Consider the following 12,184-nt stretch of genomic DNA (forward strand, 5'->3'; position numbering starts at 1 on the left):
CCAGTGAGAAGTCCCTGGTGATGTCCAGAGGAACACAGGCCAGGGGAAGCTTTCTGGGCAGCTGGGAGCTTTCCCAAGGCTCCTCTGTCCTCTGAAGTTTCTCTAAATGCCTGCAGTCTCCTGAGGCCTGACTTGGGGTGAGGCCTGCTGGGGTCCCCTAATGGAACCCATTGGGTGCCAACCCTGTGTTGGGAGGACCCTACACCACGAGAGGTAGGAATCCTTACATTTTGCCTCACTTAGGAAAAAAAAAAACAAAAAAAACAAAAAAAAACCCCTTTTAAAGTAGAACATACACAGCATAATACTGATAAGAGAAGAATCCTGAAATTCCAGAGTTAGGTCACTGCAGGAAGAGGGGAAGGAAAAGATAAGAGTTTATATTAATTGACAGCCTCCAGCTAAGCCAGCATGGGAAAAAACAACTTTTCTGTCTCCTTCCCTCACGCATTGAAGGTGGCCCACTGGGGCCACATCTCCTCCTGTGGAGGTAAAACCAACAGCACACCTTTCCATGTGGAGAGCGCTGGCCTGGGCTGGCTTTGCCCTGTGCTCTCTCATGTCCAACCAATGTTGGGTCTGTGTAAGTCATTTATGTCTTTTTCTCTCCCAATTTCCAGGATAAAATCCCTGGTTCCTTAGATCCAGAGGACATTTTTCAAGCTGGGTGAGGTGGCATAGGCCTGCAATGCCAGCATTGTGGAGACTGAGGCAGGAGGGTCACCATGAGTTCCAGGGCACACAGTGCTATGCAGTGGGTTCAAGCCCAGCCTAGAATACATAGCAAGACCTTGTCTCAAGAAAACAACAATGACAACAAAAAATGCGATGGGGGATTTTACCAGCTGCTCTTTGGCCAAGTGTAGGTGGCTTAGTGATTTTACCCAGACCACTCCTCTTGTGTTTTGCTTGCACTTTCAGAGTTTAATGAACTCACTTATCTCAGAGATCTCTTGGTCTCAAAATTCTGCTTTAATATCACTAATCCCTTGAAAGCAAGCAGTTCAGTTGCTTTTACTATTTTCACACAGCTGAACTGTCACCGCTGTCTAGCTCTACAACACTTTCATGGCCTCCGACAGAGATGGGATGCAGGTCCAGGAGCAGATGTCCCGCACGGCCTCCTGCCTTTGCCTTCCAGGCCTGACAAACACCAATCCATGGCCTGTGTCTGTGGTTTTGTCCATGGTGAGCAGCTCCCATAAGCAGGATCATCCAATGTGTGGTCTTTAGGGACTGCTTTCTTTTGCTGATCTAATGCTTTGATTGCTCAACATAGCATTTTTCAATTGTTGATTTTTATGGAGGAAGAATATTCATAATAATATTGTGTGATTATTCAATTATCACACATTTGGGTGGCTTGCATCTTTTCTCTATTGTGAATAATGCTGCTCTGAATTATTTGTGTATAATTTTATATGTAAACATTTGTATGTAAATGTTTTTGTTCTACTTACCTTGGCTATAAACCTACAAATGGAATTTCTGAGCCATAGTATTTAACTTTTTGAAGATGTACCAAAGTATTTGGTAAACTACTGTATAATTTTACATTCTTTCCAGGAATGTAGCAGGCTGATGAAAAACGATGACATATCTTTAAATTAAAAATTTATTACAATTACATATACATTGCTTTGATCCCTCTCAAAATGTTCAAAATACTCCCTCTCATGAAGAACACAAGAGGCCATCATTCTTGGCATTGTGTCTTTCACTGTGGTAAGTTTTTGTATTCACTATAAAGATTCACCATCTATTTCAGTCACTTCTATGCTCTTTCTTTTGCAGCCGCTCTACTGGGTGTTATGTGATGTCTTGCTGTCATTTTGAGCTGTTCTTCTCTGGTGACCTGCTATTCAGCTTCACTTTCCCTACTTGCCAGCCTTCTATGTGTCTTTTCCTGAGAGTTGCCTACATAAATGGTTCCACTTGCTTTTTACTTGGGTTACTGGATTTTTCCCTGTTAAGCTGTGAAAAGGAGTTTTAACTGTGTGAGTTAGGGTTTACTTCCTCATCCCTCTGATGAGTTCTGAATCTTCCCAGGATTAAAGTAATCTACTTTGTAACACGCCCGCAGACTGTCAGTGATGTGGACTGTCAGAGAAAATAGATGGACAGATCTATCTGTGTCGTGCATTTGGGCCACTTCTTAGAACACGTGAGCCTCCACCTCCACCACACTCAAGTAATCAGGGGATTTTGACATCTGCTTTTCCCATGCCTGCTGCTCTGGCTCCTTTGGTTAGCACTGATAAGTCCAGACCCTACTCATGGACTGCAGACCGTTGGGCTGGCTGCTCAGCAACCTGAAAACAGCCTCTGCTTGGGTTTGAACTTCTTTCTCACGCAGAGATTTCCACCTTCCAACCCTGGCTGTAGGTCAATGATGTTTGATGTTGGAAACCCTCAGAGGCCTCCGCACCGGCGATACCAGGTACCCTGCCCCATAGGTCTTCTCTTGCTAGTGACACCACACCACAGCCAGGTAAGGCATAAAGAAAGGCATAAAGAAAGATGATTCACTGGGCTCCCTCTTCTGTGGAAGGTGGAAGGGCCACATCTAGAGATATTCTTGCAGACAGAGCCCTGACGTGGGGTAAAGCAGCACATGGGAAGAAGCAGAGACCTTGACAGAGACCTAGCAAAACCGGCTGTGATGCTAAATCCACTCTCAAAACCAGTTAACCACAGGTTCTTTTGGGCTTGGTGGGTGCCTCCTTGAGAGCAGAGCACTAAGAATCTCCGACAGGCCCCACCCAGCCTCCTTTCTTAATATCTTGCCGTGGGAATTACAATTCAATATGGGTTTCAGAGGGTCAAAGTGTTACCTACACTGGGAAGATTCTAAGCACTGATCAAATATTTAATACCAAAGACTACCAAAGGTCACCCAAGAGTAGATATATTAAAGAGTCCTGACTGTATTAAAACACTAGAGGGTCAGGAATATAGCTCAGGGCTGGGGATTTAGCTCAGCGGCAAAAGCGCCTGCCTGGCAAGCGCAAGGTTGTGAGTTCGGTTCCCGGTACCGGAGAAAAACCAAAAAAAAAAAAAAAAAAAGGAATATAGCTCAGTGGAATTGTGCCTGCCTGGCAAGCACGAGGTGCCAAGTTTGATTCTTAGTACAAAAAAAAAAAACCAAAAAAACCCCATTAGATTTGAAGTTCAAATCCTCACAAGAACATTCTAGTTTCAACTGACTTCTCTAGACAAGATCGGGCACTTTCAGGGTGGTATGGCCATAGACCAGATGACTTTACTAGAAAACATTAATGAATGACATTATGAAAATTCTATAAAATGTCTTCTCAAGTCACTCTGTGAGACCAGCATTACCATGATATCCAAACAAGACAAAGAGCTGACAAGCAAAGAAAACTAAAATCAATGTCCTTCATGAACATAGTTGAAAAATTCTAAAAGAATCTTAGTATACTGAATCCAGTAATATGCAAAAAGGATAGCACTTCATAAGTGAGTGGGATTTTTGCTAATAATGCAAGACTCATTTAACATTTTTTTAAATTTTTTTTTTATTTTAAAGATAAAAGGAGGGAAACATTAACAGACATACAACATTTTACAACATATCACAAGCACAATACAGACAATACAGAGTTACAAACAAAGTGGTAGGGAATTAACAATGGTGGTTGTATTACATATTGATATCTTCAAAGTGGCTTCTCATGAAAACAGATATAAGCATGCAATACTGGTCAACCAAAGACTCACTGACAGTTTCTTTCAGCATAGAAATAGAAGACAGAAGAACAACCATGTTATCTATCCTGTATATACATACATACAACATTTCTCCTTCTTTCCCTTCTCTTTTCCCACATCCCAGAAGCCCTTTACTCTTCAGTGGTTTCCTATCATTTCACAGTAAGACTCATTTAACATTAAAAACTTATGTAATGGAATGCATTATATTAACAATCTGAAAGAAAATATAGTTATCTCAGAGATGGGAAACACCATAGAAGAAAACTGAATATCTATGCCTGATTAAAAACTCTCAGCAAACTAAAATTAGTAGGGAACACCTTCAACCTGATGAAGACTGTTTATGAAAAACCTACAGTTATACCATATATGCTAATGAACAGCTGTTTGCAGTAGTGTAGTTTTGACGGAGTGCAGGAAAACAAGAAATAGAACAAAGGGTCGCTAAATAGAAAAAAGATATAATCGTCTTTATTGACCAGAAATATAATTATTTGTAAGAAAGTTAATGTAATCTATAAAAGGGATATTAATGAGTAAATGTTAAGGAGTTTACCAAGTTGAAACACAAAAGTCAATTCTATTTCTAATCTAAATTCACAAGAAAATGCAAAGACCTAAAGCTTACTGAAACCATTAGAAAATAAGAACAGTAATTGAGGATTTACATTGCCTCACACCTTGTTCTTAAGCTACAGAAATCAGGAGTGTGTAATTGGGATCATGAGAGACAAGCCTTTGGAATCAATTAGACTCATGAAACAGACCCAAGTGTGTACCATTGGTTGAATGTTGGCCGTGATACAATCATAATTCAGTGGGAAAATGTGGTCTTTTCAACATAGGCAAAAATGTGAACTCACAATGGATCAGATATAAAATCTGGTAACACAACATACAGAGAAGAAACGTAATGGGCACTTTCTAAGACTTGGGTAAGGCTGGGTTCCTAGATCAGAGTGTGAGAACACAGCACATAAACAGTGATGAACTCCCTTTCATTAACATGAAGAGCTCCTGTTCTTTGAAAATACTTTTATCTCCATAAAAATTCAAGCCAAAGGTGAATAAAAATGTTTATAAGGCACACATACAGTAAAAAAAAAATCCTTGTTGTCTATAATATGAGAACTCCCTCAAAGGCACTGAGCAAGGAAAACCAGAAATAAAATAAAATGAATTAAAACCAAAGTTGCGATATTTAAAAGGATTTTTACCAGAGTGCCTGCATGGATGAGAAGTGAGCACGGTTACATGGTCAACACCACCAAGCTCAAATATGTGAGTCACCATTTCAAGTTCACCCAAATGAAACTGTGACTATATTTTAAAAATAGAGGAGTGATACTAGCTTTGCAGTTGTGAGGATTCATTCTTTCTTTTTTAAATGTGTTTCTTGAAATGAATGTGGTCTAAGAGAGAATACAGTTCTGCTGGGTAATTTTTCATCCAGAGCTGTGTGATGATAAACAACTCGTGTAACAGGCCAAGATGCGGGACTGAAAAGAAGAAACAGGAGGGCTGGGGATTTAGCTCAGTGGCAAAGCGCCTGCCTGGCAAGCACAAGGCCATGAGTTCGGTTCCTGGTACCGGAGAAAAAAACAAACAAACAAACAAAAAAGAAGAAACAGGAGCAGACGCTGTTCAGCCTGAGTCTGAAAACAGAGCCAGGCAGCAGGCGGTAGTGTGAGTTCATGACCATCAGCCCAACCCCTTGGGGACCTATTTGGAAGAAACCTCAAAGTGCGCTCACCTACAGTCTCCCAAATCCTGCCAGAGCACTTATTTTTTTGTAATGAAAACGTTGAACGTAAGGAGGTCCTTCCTTAAGCAAAGGCTGTGCTTGAGCCTCCTCTGAGCGTCTGCCATCTCCTTAGAGGGCCACTGCTCCCAGGAGGGGTTGGGCAGACCCTTCTGTGTGTGCATCTCAGGGCACCTGTGTGGCGTCAGTCTCAGAGAAGTACATCCTGTCCCCTCCGAGATCTCAGGGCCATGCCCCTGCACTGGACCTGAGGCTGATAGGAAGAGATGAAGGAGCTAATTCCGGAAGGGACTCTGTGACGTGCTGGGTGTGCAGGGCTGTGTGACCTGGGGAGGAAGAGATTCTTGACTGGTCCCCAGTACCTGGTGGCTGTGGCTGAGCCTTGCAGGTTCCTGGCGTGGCACACCATGGCTGGGCTGGCACCTCCTGTCCAGCCTGGCAGTAGTGGCCACAGACTGGAGCTATTCCCAGGACACAGGACACATGAGGTGCTGTCCAGGACTCCCTGAGAAGCTCCTGAGGATGTCCAAAAGTGTGGCCCACCTCCGAGGGCTCTGGAGACCATCACAGGGTGTGCTGGCCAGGGCAGAGCCACTCAGAGGTGCCCACATGCTCCCAAACCAGCATAGACCTCAGCCGCTGGCATCTCATTGTTGATCTGAGCCTCAGTTGCTCCCCATGGCTGCGATGTTCAATAGACAGGAGTATAATCCACAGGGTGCTCACATTTCATTTGTTGCATCAATTTGATCCTTAAGGGCTTTTCTGTTTGTATTTTGAGACAGGGTTTCACTAGTTGGCTGAGTCTGGCTTGAAATTCATGTTCCTCCTGCCTCAGCCCCCTGAGTGCTGGGTTTACAGGTCTGCACCACCAAGGCTGCTGATCCTACAAAATGTAAATGAAGGCCAGGAACTCAGAGAGAGAGAGAGACACACAGAGAGAGAGAGAGAGAGAGAGAGGGGTGCATGAACAGCAGCCGCACCTCTTCATGGACGAGGGAGCCCATCACGGATCAAGGTGCTGCTAGTTTGTTGAGCAGGTGGTGGTGCATGGAACAAGGCAAGGCTGGGCCGCACCAGTTTGTGCTCAGCCCTGCTGTCCCCCCGCTTCCTCATGCTGGCCCTGCCGGATGGGACCTCCGGCCTCCCACTGCCTCTGCAAAGCACTGTGTATGACCTTCGAAACAGGCACTCCCAGCCTGCATTCCAGAGCAGACAACACCCAAAGCTCTCCTTGGCCTCCACTGCAAAGAAAGGACTCCCTGTAACTGTGCTAAAGCCTGGCGAGGAAAACCTGAAGTCACTCAGTCAAGTTTTCTGAAATACAGATGTACTTTTTCTACCTGGCAAAGCAGAATCACATTTTAAAATCCAGAAGCCAACAGCACGCCCCTTTCCCCAACATGATTCCTCCTTCCCTGGCTGCCAGGCAGCTGCACGGTGAGGCACAATGTCGTCTACAGGTCGCCTTCTCCTTGTGAACACACCAAGCTTTTCCCAAATTCTCCCGGCCCTTTTCTGTCTTGTAGACACCAGAGTAAAGCAGCTGGAAACATCTGCTACAACCGGATTTTCTAGAAGCCTCCTCCCCAAGCTCATTTCAGAGTTTATTGCAGAAATTCATGACCAATCAGTTCTATCAGCGTTCATGCAGTACACATTCCTGTGAGCCAGAGCAATGGCTGGCAAAGGAGAGTCAAAGTGGGGACAGAGTTCTGCTGCCGCAGTGGAGGGGACAGCAGCCCCACCAGGGAAGGAGTGTGTTTCGGGGAGAGGGGGCAGAACGGGGCATTGAGAGGGGTCACTGCTTTCAGCACCCCTGTTTGCCCTCATCTACCAGGCTGCCGGGCTGCCCTGGGGTCAGCACCCACTGCTGTGTGAGCCACTGTGCTTTCTCCTTGGTCACAGGGAGGAGAGAAAGGAGGGACCAGAGCATTCTGTCTCCCCACATCAACCTGGGCTCTCACACATGTGCCTTGCAGTGCAGCTCCGGGTTCCCTGCATCCCCAGCCTCTGCCCATCTTTGAAGCAGCCAGGGCAGACCTGCCACTTGAGTCCCGCAGAGCCTCTGAACCCTTAAGGGAAGCCAGGGATGCCAGCAACCTGATGTCAGTGCCCTGAGGAAGGTGTGCATGGCTGGACCTGCCAGCAGCCGGTGCTGGTGCTTGAACTCCCAGGAACTGGCATCACCATGCTGGAAGCCCCTACACAATGGGAACCGTCAGCACAGTCAGTCTGGGCTTCAACTGACAGCAGGGTGGCCAGGAGGCATGTTTTAGCATTTTGTTAATCCCTGTCTTTAGATGCTTCATAGAGAAGCACACCCATGACGTCTATTTTTGGCTTGTTATTGGTTCATTGTTCATTTTTTGAGAGAATGTCTATGAAGTTCAGGGTGGCCTTGAACTCATGTGGCCCAGGTTGGTCATGAATTTGTGGCAGACATCCTGCCTCAGGCTCCCAAGTACTGGGATTATCACAGTCCTGCACCACCTCACCCAGCTGGTGCTCGTGATTTAAAATAATTTCTCCAAGTTAAAAGGAGCGTGAAATAATATTCTTAGAGTTGCAGCTGTGATTAGAAATTATACAGCGAAGGCAGGTATCCTAAAGTGGTTCACTTAGAGAACTGGTTTTAGGGCTTTTTGTTCTTGAAGAAGAGAACGTGGCGGGATGTGCAGGAACAGCCAGCTTTAAAGCTGGCATGAAATACAGTGTATTTGTTGATTTAGGACCGGGTCTCTCTATGCTGCCCAGGTATCTGATTCACGAAGAACAGGACCATCCACTGTAAGCTGTCAGGAGTGAGGCAGGCGTTCCTGCTACTGGGAAGGCTGAGACAGGAGGATGGCTTGAGCTCACAAGTTGAAGATCAGCCTGGACAAAATCATGACTCTGACTCAAAAAAAATTAATGTACTATCAAGGCTGTGCTCCAAGTTCTAAGGGAAACGTCCCATTAATTCAAATAATATGACTGGTGTTCAAAATGGACTTGTTCAATGATGAAAAAATGAATGCACAAGTGGTACTTAAAAACAATCTTCTGTTTTCCCCACTGCAATCATCTAGGAGGCATAAATCCATTCAGGAACAGATAAAGAATCCAGAGATTTTTTTTTTTTTAAACCGGGAATTAAACTCAGGACCTTACACTTAGCAGGCAGGCACTTGCACCACTGACCTATCTCCCCTGCCCAGAATCCAGAGATCTTGAAATCAATTGTTTACTGGTCCCATTGAGAAATCTTCCCTACCTTATTATTTTTAGGACATCACGGTACATATGAAAAATGCTTTCCTGGTTGATTTTAAGGACCCGCCCAGATGGAATATAAACAAGGCCTCAGATAGAAAACATTTTGGGGGGATTTGTCAGCACTGCTGAGAGGAAAGGAATCAGATCGTAATAGTAGTTCAAACAACTTTTAAAAAAATTACACCACCAGGGTCAAAAAGTTGAAGAGAAATAAAAGAGCAACGACACTGCCTTAACAATAGTTCAAACTTCATAACAGGCATCCGGGAAGAGTAGCAAAGCAGCACTGCGGAGTCCACACCATGCCAACTCTCTCCTGCTGCTGATATCCCTGGCACTGTTTGCTGTGACGTTGCCATGGGTGCTTCTGGAGTGTTCTATATCCTCGGCAAAGGACAGCTTGCCCAGCTGTCCGACAAGATTTCTTAAATGGCTTCTAAGAGAAAAGGATTGAGCTGGGCCAGATTCTAAAAAGAATTCCACAAAATATTTACCTCAAGCCTGGAATATAGCTCACCCACCCAATTGCCTACCTGGCAAGTGCAGGGTCCTCACTTCAAGTCCCAGTACCAAAAAAAATATTTTTTTTCTCCTCCCTATGTACCTCTCCTGTGAAAGACTACATACAGGCCATGCTGCATTTAACATTCATTTGCTCAGTTGATACAAAAAGAACTGAACATCGCCCGTGTGCTTGGCACCATGCTGGGAACTTGTCACTGTCGCCATCTAGCAGGGGTCCTTGTGTCAGTGACGATGCAAATGAACCTGAGACAGCAACACAAATTTACAGGCAAATGTTTTGTTGCAAAACTTATTACAGAAAAGGAGCAATGCTGGCTGTCCGATAGGCAGCCCCAGGGAGGGATGGGGACCTTAGCTCCTTCTCAGTTTGCAGGGCCTCAAAGGAATGTCAATAACTGCTCATGTTTTCTCCAAAGGGACAGGAATCTTTGGACAAGATATAGTTCAGTTCCTGTGGAGGCTGAGAGCGTCCCCAGAAGTGCTTATAGGTGTGTTGCATTCACTCTAGTGGATATTTTATTATGCAGAGAAGTTACAATGAAGAGACCATAAAGTTCACGGTCATTTCTTGGTCAGATCCGCTGTACCTGCATTTGCACCCATCTCATCCAGTGTTCCCACATGCCACCTCTTCCCTCCAGGGCCACAGAGGCTTGCTGGCATATTTAACAGACTGCTTTGCTTTCCCACCTATCACCAAAAGCTGTAGCTGCCTGCTCGTCCTCTCTGGGGCTGGGACTTCAAAGCGCTGCCCTCCCCTCTGTCTGATGCCCTAGACTCAGATTGGAGAAATCAGGTGCGTTATTTCCTCTAAAAGCACCAGAACACAGGAGTTCCCACTGTGCTTAGTCTTCTTTCACTTCCACACAGTCACACACTACAAAAATCCCAGTTCACAGAACAGTCATGTACAGAACTGCATTTCCATTTTAGGTATAATTTAACCAAAATTTAACATATGACAAAAGATGAAACCCTTTGCCCATATGTGGGAAAGGCTTAGAGGCTGACCTTACCCATCCAGGCACTGTTTTTCCATCACACATTAACGCTTTGGTCTACGGAGATTAACCCAGTGCTTCCATTGCTCCCATAACTATGGTGGGAGACGCCTCGTCCTCACAGCACACTTGTGTGCCCTCGGCTGGCCTTGGCCTGACACAGGGGTTCCTCCTGCTTCCACAGGTCCCCGTGGCAGTTGTCTGTTGGCCTGAGGGTTTGAGAAGACCACTCTGTTGAAACACAGAGAAAGTGTTCCTTGTATCTCTTATGTGACAGGCACACTGCTTTTGGCTTCCATGAGGACAGTGGCCATGGCAGAGCAGCAGTTCAGGGAAAGAAGACACATTTGATAAGGAGCCTTCTTTGACTAACATTCATTTTGGTTTTCTTTACTTATGTCTTTCCTTTTTTCTGTGTGTGTGTTTCTGCATGTGCATATGTGTTAGTGTGTGTGTGTGTGTGTGTGTGTGTGTGTGTGTGTGTGTGTTCATAGTGGACATGAAACCCAGGGACTTCACATTGACCTAGATCTCCAGTCCTTTTTGGTTTTTTTATTTTAAGAGAGGATCTCACCAAATTGTTAAATTGCCCAGGCTGACCTCCAACTTGCAGTCCTCCTGCCTCAGCCTCTAAGAGCACTAGGGTTGCATGTGCACCACCACGCCCAGCTTCCTAACATTCCTAATAAACTGCCCACAAAGTGCACTTTGCACCAAGAGCTCACCCAGCAGAGCAGACCTGGATGGAAGGCCCATCAGCCAAGCGCTCCTACAGTCATGTGGTCACCACTGCCCCTGTCAGGGCACACACAGCAGGTCAGCAGACAGCGCACCACCCAAGATGCCCACATCCCAATCCTTGTGCTGCCTCAGGGGGTGAAGAGACTTGCAGATGTGGTCCAAAGAGCTGGGATCACGAGGGAGCATCCTGATGTGAGAGTGGGCTCAGAGTGATCACTTCCTTTCCTTCCCTCCCTGCTGCTTTTCTTCCCCTTTCCTTTCCCTCCAAGAATCCCCTTTCCCTGCTATTCCCCACCCTTTCGGAATGACTATTCAGGACTATTCACCCTTCAGCTCTATCCAGGCTCCACTCCTCACTCTGCTGCTGGTCCCAGTCTCTTATAGGCATTTCTGTCTCTGTCCTCCTGGGCATCCAGAAACCTAGACCAAGCCCCTTCCCTATGGAGGACCACCTAGGCAACTCTCCTTGAAAGAGGAGCAATTGCCTCTATTTTGGCTGAGCCTAACCCTATTGCCATGTATTGATGTGTACAGAGCTGGCTAGGACCCTTTCCTTATCCCTTCAATGGCTTTAAGCAATGCATATTGGTCTAGCCCAGGTGCTGATGGTAGTCTTTAGAGATGGCACAAGTGTTTCCCTAGACCCCCGTTGCTCCCACTAGTGAGCTTGGATGAGGTGGGATGTGTGAGTCAATGCACCATGCTGTCGGCTGGGATGGAGCCTTGGGATAGAGGCTATCACTTTCCGGGGTTTCAAACATTACACATCAGAGCAGAAGCACTGACCCTAAAACATTAGATACTACCTCAGTTGTGTTGTGTGGATTACTCTTTCTGCATATCCTTCTCTGTACATATAGCAGAGGTGACTTCAGGTCTACCTAGCCCAGCTCATGACACTCATCTACTTCCTACAGTTCTCACTTTCCCTCATCCTCAAGCCGCTCCCTTCTTCATGAATGAATAAAACCTGGGTTCAGCCTTGGGTTGAGGCCTTTGTTCCAGATGGCCATCATCATGGCTGGACTGAGGACTCCTTGGCTCCCCATAACTACAAATGTGCCTTAATGTCTTTGTTCTCACCATGGGTTGCACTGGAATTGGTAGATTGGAATTAACTTGCTAGAATTCCTATAACTTTTCTTGGCATTACAAATACAAA

General features: G+C 45.5%; 1 protein-coding gene across 3 annotated transcripts in view; it reads left to right on the forward strand.

Moving 5' to 3' along the window:
* The window catches only part of LOC102023243 (serpin B9-like), a 30,224-nt gene that overhangs the window by 1,411 nt on the left and 16,629 nt on the right, over positions 1-12,184 (forward strand). The window lies entirely within an intron of this gene.

This window comes from Chinchilla lanigera, unplaced genomic scaffold (genome assembly GCF_000276665.1).
Source record: "Chinchilla lanigera isolate Chin_1 unplaced genomic scaffold, ChiLan1.0 scaffold00064, whole genome shotgun sequence".
Classification (NCBI taxonomy): domain Eukaryota; kingdom Metazoa; phylum Chordata; class Mammalia; order Rodentia; family Chinchillidae; genus Chinchilla; species Chinchilla lanigera.